Raw genomic sequence first — 12,402 nt, 5'->3', positions numbered from 1 at the left:
GGGGACATTCCTGCAGATTGGTTATACATAGCCATTTTATCTCCTCTCTTCCTATCCTGTTAGTAATTGAGCCTCATCTACATCTAACCTTGCCATATTTACTTCTTCCATAAACATTTCCATTTGTAGCTTTTCCTGATTTCCATATTGCTCTGCTTTATATAAACTTTGATAAAATTGTCTAAATATTTCTAATATATCTACTGATCTCTTGTCATCTTCCATGTTATAGGTTCCCTAAACTTGGTGACAGCCCTTTCCACTTTCTGTTGCCTGAGTCGTGCTGAAAGTATTTGTGCTCTACATTTATTATCAAAAACCGTTGCTTAACAGCAATCTTTCTAAACTTGTGCATATTATCAAAGCAATCCCTTATTTTCTGTTTAGCATTCTGCAGTGGCTCCTTGTTTGTTCTGAGAGATTCTATTTTGCAATACTTATCATTTGTCAATCCCTCTAAATAATTATTGTTACTTCTTAGCCATATCTCCCTTTCCTTTATTTCTACCCTAGTTTTAAACTCCACTTTAATTTTATCCCACTCCCTAGCTATATTTCAGAAGAAATTTCTATTTTCTCTAGTAGCTCCTGAATTAATTCCAAAGCCCATTCTTTAAATTACTCTCTTTTCGGCCGAGAGGTGGGAAAGCGTCAGTGTCTCATTTTTATTTCATTACCTTGCATTTTTATTTTAATTATTATTGGTGAATGATCTGAAATAGTTATTGGGTGAGTTTCAATACCTTCAATTAAATGTACAGGTTACTGTGAGACATAAATTATATCTAACCTAGCCCAGTTTTTGTATCTTGGAGAATAATAAGTAAATTCACTCTGAACTCCTAGTACTGAATTCACATCTTCCATGCCAAACATTTTCATAAAATTCTTCAAAGATCTATCCTCCTTTGTTATATTTTCCCTTCTAGGCCCCACAGACACATCTTCAATGTTGCAAACCAAATTCCAGTCTCCACCTATAAATAATATTCCTTGCTGAAAGAGGATTATTTCTCCCAGAATTTTCTTAAGCTCCATTATAGTAGTTTTAGGTAGAATGTAAATGCATGCATGCCAGTGTGATCTTCCCCCCTTGCCAGCAGCTCCTTAGTACTATATATCTTCCATTATCATCTCTTTTTTCCCTCTTCTATCACTACTGGAGCTCCTGCTGCAATTAATAAAAGTATTCCTCTTTTCCTTTGCCCCAGATAATCCATTAAATAACCATCCTGAAAACCTTTCCTTATCAAATTCATATGTTCAGTTGTTTTCATTTGTGTCTCCTGTAGCATAGCTATTTGTACTCAGCATTTTTAAAATAGTTCTCTACTCTTTCTTTTATACATTTATCTGTAAGATCATTCAGACTGAAAGAATTATAGAAAGCATCATTTCCTTATACAGTTATTATAACCTCATTTTATGTGTAACTGCTTTTTTGTTAAAATGTCTAGATCCAACTTTTATGTTACATGCATATACTGTTCGGCAGGTTGGTCTTTTATACAGCTGTTTCTTGTCATATCCATTTGAGCCTATTGCACATCTTACATAACTTTTTGTTTTTTGAAAGCCCTCAACTAGAACAAACAACCCCCAAAACCTATTAACTTAACGCACAAAACTATGTATATCTTCAAATACTGAAGTTTTTGCTTCCTAATAACAACAAAAGTCCTAAGTTGATAGCCACACAGACAGGCTAACCAAAAAGAAAGGTTATTCATGCTGAGACGCATGGTACAGCCTGTACTATTAGTAAGTGCTATCTGATTCTGTCTTGTAGCTCTCTCAGCTGAGAAAACACCTGAATGCTTTGAGTAAAAACTTTCTCCAAGCCATTTCTCTTTATCAAATTGTCTTCTAGTGACATGCAAACCAGACACAAAGTTGCTAATGGTACCTTGTTTACCAGAAAAAAAGCCTTATACTATTCAATATTCTTTTTCATTAACATGTTTTCTAATGTTTAATAATAAACTTGTTACTGGATAATGCCTAGGGTCTTGACCCAGTCATTTCCCTTTGCAAGCATGGGAAAAAGAACACTGATTTTCCTTTTGTCATACTCTCTTAACCAAACCTTTCCTCTTTTCTCCACTTCTCCTCTCTCCCCCTTTTTTTACACTGCAGTGCCTACATTTCTTAAAACTGAAGAAAAAGGGAAAAAACAAACAGAAAAACCCAAAAGCACCTGTTTATATTAGTATCCCCATTGCATTAAAAAAAAAACAGAAAAAAACTTTACTTCAAGTCTAATTGGTTTTGTCTCCCAACTGGAAAAAAAAACCTGATTGCTTTCAGAGAAAATTATGTCTTAGCTAATTTCTCTTGCCTGTTTTTTTTTATTTTCCTTCAGCCAATCCCTTTCCACCAGACTTTCTTTAGTTTCTCTTTATCAGATTGTCCCCAAAGACATGAGAGCCAGTTTCGCTTAATCAGATTGTTTCCAAGGAGAAATGAAGACCAGCTGCAGAATTCCTACTAAGTATACATGCATTTGTTAGAAAAAAGCCTCATAATATTCAATATTACTTTTTTTCCATTTACTTGTTCTCTCTTAAAACTAATCAATCTAAGGTCCTTAATATTTATTTCTCCATGCAGAAATGAAAAAAGCACATCAATTCTTTGTCATGCCTTTTTAATCAGGCTTTTTGTTTTACATTGCATTGCCTACATCTCTCAAAACTGTACAAGAAGAAAGAGAGAAGAAAAGAGACAAAGAAAAGCAACAGCACCTGTTCACAATCCCCATTATACTTAAAAACAGCGTGCAAAGAAAATCATGCACCATAAATACAGTACTATTAAGAAAATAAATTGTTTTCTTTACTTACAGTTAGCTTTCTCCCCTCTCTTCCCTTCTCCAAAGCATTTTTCTGAACATTAATACCATGAAGTAAGGCATATACTTTATAGAGTCTCCACAAATCCAAGAAATTTTGAAAATGTCCAATATTCCCAGATTTTCTTGTTCTATCATATTTCATAAATACAATTACTGCACTGTAATTCCACATTGAGTTACTGGTTTTATTACTGTTATTCTCCATTGCTTCATTTCCAACATACTCTCTATTCTGCTAGTCAACTCTCATGCTCCCTTTCTTCTCTCCAACATTTTCCATTGAAATACTGCAAGTTTCACAGGTACAGTCTCTCTGTGGTCTTTCTTACCAGAAGAACAAGAAGCAGAATCTCCTTCTGTTGCACAGGTCACTTTTTGTTGGACAAACGTCTGTATTTCCTCCTTAGTATGAACTTCATCAAAAAATTAGTTTGTCCCTCCAGGGAAGAATACTATAAAGACAGCTGGATACAGCAGTTTGAATCTCACACTCGTGTCTTGACATTCCCTGAACAATGGAATAAATTTGCTCCTCTTCTGCCTGGTGTACAGTGAGCAATCATTCTTCATAAACAATCTGCTGTCTCCCACTTTTAGTATTTTGTCCTTCTGACACAGTTTTGACAGAATCAACTCCTTCTGCTGGTTGGACTGCATCTTTGCTATTAAAGGTTTAGGTTGCTTTCTTACAGCTAGGACTGGAGCATTCACACGATGTGCCCTTTAAACAAACAACTTCTGCTGTGGAATACCAGTCCAGTTGCTTATTTGTGCTTTCATAAAATTAATGCAGTCTGTTCTTTCCAACTTCTCTGGTACAGCTGAAAATCTCAGGGTTTCCCTACGTGCTCTATCATCTAATTCTATTATTTTCTGAAACATCTCTTCCTGAGCAGTCTCATATTCAGCCAGGCTTTTCTTAATTTCGACCTCTGATTTTTGCAGCTTTATCATCTCATCTGAATATCTGTTTATAGCTTCTTCCATTTTTCACAGCCTTTTGTTGTTTGTGTTGGTATACTCCATCAGTGTTTTGTTTAGTTTAACCAGGTCTGTATGCAGCTGTCTTACATCCTCCTGTAGGCTACTGGAAGTCATGTCTGAAGGTTGCATTGATTTTTGCTGAACAGCTGCAGAACTTTCCCCAGTCAGTGTTTCCGCACTCTTTGTAGCGGATTTTTTTTCCAGGTCATCTGTATTTCTTTATTCTTGGCATCCAGGAAGCACACTTACTTGCCAGTTACTGGCATTTACCCATAAACACAAGTCTACTGGCCTTCTCTGTTGAGTTTCTGTTTTCACACTGGGGGGAGCTAGAAACAAGCTGTTACTCAGTTTGCAGCCATCTTGGAAGTCCCAAATGGAATAGGTTATTTTGAGCAGAAAAGGGGAAATTGACTAAACTTAAAATGGGCAGTTATCCGAGTACTTACCAATGAAACTATATGAAAAGTTCTACTTTATATAAAAAAAATTTCACAAATAATTTAAAGTTTTTTTTCCTGCTGACATACCAACAAGGCAGCACACAACATAATGACCATACAGAAAATCACCAGTCACGTAAAGCAGAAGCAATATACCTCACTACGGTGTTGACAACTTACATTAGGAACATATTTGTACCTGTGGATACTCCGTTGTTTTTACTGTAACCTCTTCCACTGAGAATCATTTTTTTTGCACTTTGCACTCTTCGTGAAACACTCTTCTGTTTCTCCTGAATCTTTATGATCAGGTTTCACCTGATCTCCCACATTCTTTTTATTAAAAAATGTCCTCTAAATTAATAGTCGCATGGTTTACCTTAAAAGACTACTCAAAACTTTATTTTCTGCAGGACCCCTTTGTACATAACAAATCTTCTACCTCACTGGAGCTAACTGTTCAGAATTATTATTTTAGTTGCCTTCCACCTGAAAAACCTCTTGTCATTTTTAAGTCCTGCTGAGAATGAAGTGATCAGACATATGTGATGTCACTACAATGGCCTACAAAAATGCAACAAAAACTTTCGTGGTTTTCAGGGATCCTATTTCCTTTTCATCCTATTACCATCCCCATCATATCTGTTATGTTCCCTGTGCACCTGTACTACTTTCTGTGTAATCACTCCTATCAATGTACAATGTTGCGGTTAGCACAGAAGATTAAGGCTCTGAGCTGTTAATAAGTTGATTCCTGAAGTCCAAGATACACAATGCCGTTTCTACTGACAAAATTTGTTTACTGTGTTATTGATCACTAGTCAGCCCTGAAAAGGGGCGCTTGTGTTCGGTGAGCTTATTTTATACGACTGGTGGTCTGCAAGTCCTTGACAGACACTGCAGTGCTGTTCACACTACACCATCTCTTTTTCCTCACAGCACAGTTCAATACATGTTGAAGCACCAACATTTAATTATATCACAATACATAAAACAATACAACAATAACTACACATTATTTGTAAAAAGCCAGAAAAAATCAATAGTGTATTACTATATTTACAATATATGAGTTTTTTTATTTAAGTTTGGTTACAGTGTTGAACACTGACCAATCTGTCCAGTGAAATATTCAGATACTGTTAGTTTCAAGCAGGGCCGGCCTTAACAATTCTGGGGCCCAATTTGTACCATTTTGGTGGGGCTCTTCCACTGCTTCCCATCTACCACCCACCCCTCCCTCTACTTGGTGGCTTCCTAAACTTAAGACTATTTCAGATTAGGCATCAAGAATGCATGCTATAACTGTGTTAAATTAAAACAATATGGTTATTCATTACCTTATATTTTGTCATAAGACACATTAAAACAGAAATAAATTATTAAACATCTAGATGAACCCTAGAGCCAACATCTCATAGTTCCTCATTCTGAGTCAGCTTAACTCAGTCACACTGTAAGGGTCTACTTGACGGGCCACTGATTCCCTTTATCTACATGGCACGTCATCAGATTCGGTGCTCCTGGCTTACCAGTAAACCTATAGTTCTGCCTAAATCTGTATACGAAGCTGCTGCACACTTACCCCTTTCACCCTTTTCTATCTTACTCTTTTCCCTTCTTCTCCTAATTTCTCTCTCTCTCCATACTCTCCTTCATATCTCATACATAGCAACTGTGCATTCTGTAAATGTTTTGTTCTTTGTATATATGTTTCTCCAAAGAAACATACTATAGTAATTTTATGACAGTGTATAGATACTCTTGTCTATTTTCTGACTGAATTCTGGTATATGTACACTTATGGTTGTGTTCATTTACGCTACATATTATCCTGACTTACCCTCTCTGCATGCTTGCTCTTATATTACCACTGTTGCACTGATATTGATTAAAGTTACTTTCTTTGCTTGTTTTCTGCTACGCTGAGTCTGAAAATGATCTATGTGGATCAGTGTTCTTCCACAGTTAAACTTTTAAGTAAGTAAGCAAATAAAACACCATTTTAAGTAAAGTTACTCTATAAATCCAGCATCTTGGAGAGGTGCTGCAGACAACACCAAGCATACTTTTTTACCCTGAGGTAAGTTCATTTTAATCATGGAACCTGATAAAATCTTTTGACTCATCCCAGTCACCAGCACTTGATTCTCATATCCAATGTCCTTAGATGCCACAAAGTACAGGACACATGAGATAGTGGGGCTGCACTTAATGGTTATGGGAAGACTTGGAAGCCATAATGAGCATGAAAACTTTCTAACCTCAGTTACATATTCTCACTCACATTAACCTTTCTTCCATCATGGGGTTCCAAATGTCTCCTATAGTTTTTTTCCCAACGGTTGTAGTTTCTTATGCAGTTAGGTTTCATATAGTGTTACAGTCAATGGGTTTCACAAAACTACATAAAACTGTTAAACTTATTCAGAATGTTGAACATCAATAGTAATAATCTCAGGCCTCTTATTTGAGACAGCATTGCTCAAACATCGACACACTAAAATATTTTTACTTACTTAACTACTTGTTAAATTGGGTAAATGGACAGATACATGCAGATCTTTTCCAGAAATATGCCAGGTCACAATGGCAACAATATGCTCAGATAATTTAGAGTAGTCACTAAGCATCACGCTTAGGCAAGTGGGAAGAAATTGGAATACCTTAATGAAGCCTACATGGCTGTAGGAAGAAAACATTTGTTCAGCTTTCTTTAATACATTTCCCCTCAAACCTCATCCCCATGCTTGCCAACTCTATTCTGCATGTGACTCAAACTGCAATACTCCTGCAGTACATTTATGAATCAAACCATTTCTGTTATTCTTTTTTCACTTTCATCGAAGTAAATAATTTTTGGTCACCTCTCTCCCCCATCACTCGGCACACACATCTCATGTTTCACTTCTTTGGGTTTTTGCTGTTATCTGTGACTGCAGCAAGCCATTTCTCTAACACACTGCTGAACTAATAATATTCTTTCACAAGTCCTAGTGATCGGACGTTACCTCATATCACAGCATCTGTTATTTTTTATGCTTCCTAGATTTTGCTTTCGTACTATCTGATACCGACGATTCTTGTAACTGTATTCATTAGCAGCCATCCATACATTCCATGCCAAAAGAGAAGCAAAAGAAAACACAGTACATTTCTATTAGTTTCAAATTAAGCTTGGTCTTTAAAGACAATTACTGGAATTGTACATAAAATCAGATGTTTTGGGTTGAACACTCAGCAACAGACTACTAATGTCAGCCATACAAAAAACATGAAGCTGTAACTAATAATAATAATAATAATAATACTGGACTAGCCACTAGTACAATTCATGATGAGAAATGTCTGCTACACGAACAACTTGACTCCTAAAAGACTACCAGTAGGAAAATGCCTTGGAATTTGCTATACTGTCTCACAGGCAAATCTCTGGATCATGTAAGGCATAATGACCCTGTCACAGTCCAGTGCAGGGCCCTATTGGGCCAAACTGGTCCAAATGGCCTAAAGTTGGGCTTGCTTTACACCGCTTCATACTTTTTTTTGATTTCTCCAAGTCTTTTGGGTTATTAATACCATGACGGGAATGGACTCCATTCCTAAGTCAGAGTACGATTAAAGTTCATGAAATTAGTATTATTTCACTCTTTGATGTTAGCCAAAAGTGGTCTTCGCAGTATCCTCAATGTGCCCAGCAATGACTCCTTCTGCAGTTCATACGGTGTTACATGAATTGGTAACATATCTAATTATGATTGTAAATTATTTTTTATAGGACCAGTTGCTCCTATTACTATTGGAACTGTCTGGGTATCTTTCTTCCACATGGCTCTCATTTCTGCCTGCAGATCAAGGTATTTTATGACTTTGTATCTCTCTGTACACAAGACACTATAGTCACTAGGTGTGGCAATTTCAATGATCAATGCTACTTTTGTCTTCTTTTCTTGGATCACTATGTCCGGTTTTCTAGCATCTATCTTTTGGACTGTTGGTACTGGGTGATCTCATATGATGTAAACATCATTTTCTATGATTCTTTGTGGCTCATGTTTCCAATGTTTTTCAGCCACTTCGATACCATAATGTTTGCACAATCTCCAGTGTAACAATCTCGCCGCATTATTATGCCTTTCAGTATACAATCCCTCTGCTATTAGAGCATTGCAACCAGCAATAAGGTGTGTAACTATTTCCAATTCGGTTCCACAAAACCTACATATATCTGTTTCTCCCACATGTTCAATAGACTTAGTAAACCAGCGTGTACACAGCCCACTATCTTGGGCTGCCAATATTAACCTTTCATTTCTTGATGTAAATTCACCTCTCCTTAACCATTCCTGCGTTCTTTCTTGATCAACATGAGGCTCTTCGAGAAGTTTTTTATACTTGCAACTATATTTATGTTTTTTCCACATTTCTTGCCTTCTCATCTGATCCTTCACCTTATATTCTTTCTTTTCTTTTTTAGCACATTCAGTTGCTGCCTGGTTTTTATCCACTTCTGGTTTGATTTCCATTCCTGCTTGACGCTGATATGCTTCTGCTAAATTAAGCAGAGATGTCATCTTAGATTTATTCTCCTCATGTTTCAAAACTTTTACCACATTTGGATCTGGTGAGGTCAATAGATATGTGTGGAGTCCCACGATTGCAGATCTATATATGTAATGAATTTCAAGGAGGCACATCCCTCCTTCAGAATGGGGGATATATAATCTTGGTGTACACTGATTTTTATAAATCATTTGGTGAGCATGAAGCATCCTTCTTATTTTGATATCCAATCTATCCAACACTTTTTGGGGCCAGTCAATCACTCCAAAACTATAAGTTAGGGCAGGAAGAGCAAACTGATTTATAGCTTGGATCTTGTTGTTTTCAGGATTAATTTAACTCTTCTAAAGTACTCCTTACTAAGCCTTATTTGCATTTGTTCATGTTTTATTGCTGATCCTTCATCAATTCCCAAGTATTTATACATCCCCTCTTGCTCAAGTTCTTTTATATCACATTCTTGTCCCAAACTGATGTTTTCCTGGTGCTGCAATTTTCCTTTTTTAAAGGTTGCTTTTGCACATTTATCAAGACTAAATGACATTCCGATATCATCTGAAAAAGCTTTGACAACCTGCAGCTGTGCTTTCAGTTCCTCATCTGATGAGCTATACGATTTTAAATCATCAACAAAGAGAAGATGAGAAGTCATTAGACTTTCTCGTTTTCTAGAAGCCAAATTGTAGCCATGGCTTAGGCTGTTAAGTAAGCAGCTTAGTGGGTTACTGGCAAGGCAAAATAACAAGGGTGACAGAGAGTCGCCCTGGAATATCCCCCTTTGAATCTTTATCCCTGGGATAATAATCTGTCCTTTATCATGGCTTAATTGCAAAGTGGTCTACCACTGTTTCATGGTTACTGTAATATAATGAATCAGTGTAGGGTGTATCTTATACATTTTTAAGCACTCTTTTATCCATGAATGTGGGATACTATCAAATGCTTTTTTGTAGTCAATCCATGCCATACTTAGGTTCTTCCCCTTCTTACAATTCTCCACTATAACTTTGTTAACAACAAATGGTCCTTTGTTCCATATGACTTTCTTTTATTGCCCTTTTGCTCTACTGCCATAATTGAGTTTTCTTCTAAATGACTATAAACTCTGTCAGCGTCAGTTTCCATGTATAGTTTGTATGTTGTCAGAAGGCAAGTTATTGGTCTATAATTTTTAGGGTAGCTTGTAGGTTCACTCTTAAGTAACAGCATTGTTTTCCTGTTGTTAACCAGTGCGGTGTGTGTTCGGGGTGCATATATAAATAGTTCTTACTCATGGCTAAATCATCATTGTGCAATACTTTAAACCAAAAGTTAGGTACTGCATCTGGGCCTGGGGTTTTCCAGTTAGAGGTTTTCTCAACTTTGTTTCAATCTCTCTAGTTGCTATTTCATATCCTGTACCTTTAAACTTCTTATTCTCTCTTTTACTTCTTCTATCCATTTAGCATCTTTGTTATGTTCCAAAGGATCTTCATAGATACTTCTCCAAAATGTATCTACTTCATCTTTTTTTGGTGGTCTATCTATTCTTTTTACCTTATTTCCCAGTTCTCTATAAAACTTTTTTGGGTCATCAATAATTTGTTTATTTTGTGTTTTTCCCTTACATTTATCTTCGTATCTTCTAAGTCTTTCCACCTGTTTTGTAATTTTTAGTTTGTTATCTCCACTACAGCATAATAGATCCTGATCTGTTCTAATACCACGCATTGCTTTTATCACATCTATCTATCTTAATATTTTCATTGATCTGTTCCCTCTTCTATAATCTTCTAACAATGATACTTCTTGTCTTAGCTGCTTTATAGTTTTCTCTATTCGATATTTCCATGATGGTATTCGCTGTTGCCCCATCTTTTCCCTCGCTACCCTATGTTCCTGTGGTAGAACTTTTATCAGTTATTAATTTAGCAGCGCAGTAATATATTCTGTTTACTTCTGTTATATCGCATGGATCTCTATGGACAGTCCTAATTACTGTGTTCATTTGTTTTATCAAGCTTCTGACATTTGGGGTTTTATTAACCTTCTGCAATCTATTTCTCTCATTGATCTTGATATATCTGTCTTTGTCTATTAAATCAAGCAACTCTTCTCAACTCATTTTCTTCCATACTGAGGGTACATCCCTTGTTTTCCATTTCTTGTGGACATACTATATAAAGTTCTATAGCATCTTCCTGTGGCACATTCTCTTCAATTTCATCCTGTGTCTTCTGTTGTTCTGTCATATGGGAACTCACTGGCCTATCACTCCTCAACATTGACTGCATCAGAGTTTCCACAGTTTCCTGTTTCTTTCCTTGCTGTCTAGCTTCAAATGTTTATACTGGTTTCTTGTAGAAGTCTCCAAAATATCTTGATATGGCACCTGACCAGTTACTTCCTGTTCTACTGGTTTTCCCTTAATTTGGATATCCATTGCTCTATCCTGTTGTGGTGCTTTCTGCATTTGATTTTCTACACTGAATCCTTCTCTTTGCAGCTGTTCCATTACTTCAATTTCTATTTATTTGACTTCTCCATTACTCATCTCTTTTTTCTACTTTTCCTCTTAGTCTTATTTTTTTTATTGTAAAGTTTTCCATATCCAGATTCCTTTGCCTATATTTTTCTTCAAATAGCTTTGGTGCTGCTCTTTTTGTATTAATTTTGCTTTCTCCTTTGCATAAATATTACACCATATTAAATCTCTTTTCCTTTCCCATGTCCATATTTCTTCTTCACATGTCTCCTGATCTTGCTTTTCCTTATTCTGGGGACTCACTCCAGCAAACTGTGATGTAGTCTGTCTTAGACCTTCTACATTAAAGAAATAGAAGCTGAAGTTATGGAGTGTCTGCAAACTGAAGGATTTAACCTTTACTTTACTAATCGTCTTTTCTACATTATGTTTAATATTACACCATATCAAATCTCTCTTTCTTTCCCATGTCCATATCTCTTTTTTAGCTTTTTCAAATATCTCTAAGTTTTGTTGTTTATATTTTTCCACTTCCTCAAAGGCTTCTTTTTCCAAAGAGATCAAAGTCTTGATCTATATACTGTTTTTCTTCACAGTGTTATCTATTACATGCTGCTTCACATCAAAAGTCATTACATCGAAGATAGTAAATGACAGCTTATAATTTCCAGTTCTTGAAATCAGTGGTGTTTGGTGCTACTGCACAAGTGGCATTACATGACAGTTTTATTATGTATTTAATGTCAACCACTAGGACTGCTCTGTCCACAGTATTTCATTACACACTGTTTAAATCATGGTTTAAAAACAGCAATGTTTTTAATTTTCTGTTTGTTAGTCTTCACACACTGGAACAATGAATGCTAATTTTTATTTATGCAACTTTTCAAAATAAATTATATATTCTTATAGGTTCACAGGTAGGTACTAGGCTAATGGCCCTAGGGCCTATATAAGCCTAGCCAGAAAGGTACCCTGGCTTTCGCCACCCAAAAAAAATATTTTCCTGTGCCCCTGTTGAGCAGAGCTACAGAAGTGATCCCCAAGGTGAATTTCCTATCTCCCATCCAATCATCAAGACTTTTCTTGAAGAG

General features: G+C 36.1%; 1 protein-coding gene across 4 annotated transcripts in view; it reads right to left on the bottom strand.

The window, feature by feature from the left end:
• Window positions 1–12,402, bottom strand: part of RNF144B (ring finger protein 144B) — a 1,090,613-nt gene that overhangs the window by 807,444 nt on the left and 270,767 nt on the right. The gene's annotated exons all lie outside the window — the stretch shown is intronic.

Source organism: Protopterus annectens, chromosome 3.part0, assembly GCF_019279795.1.
Source record: "Protopterus annectens isolate FY-2018-M chromosome 3.part0, PAN1.0, whole genome shotgun sequence".
NCBI classification, from domain to species: domain Eukaryota; kingdom Metazoa; phylum Chordata; order Ceratodontiformes; family Protopteridae; genus Protopterus; species Protopterus annectens.
Note: the sequence above shows the minus strand (reverse complement) of the source record. Positions and strands in the feature narration are given on the sequence as shown.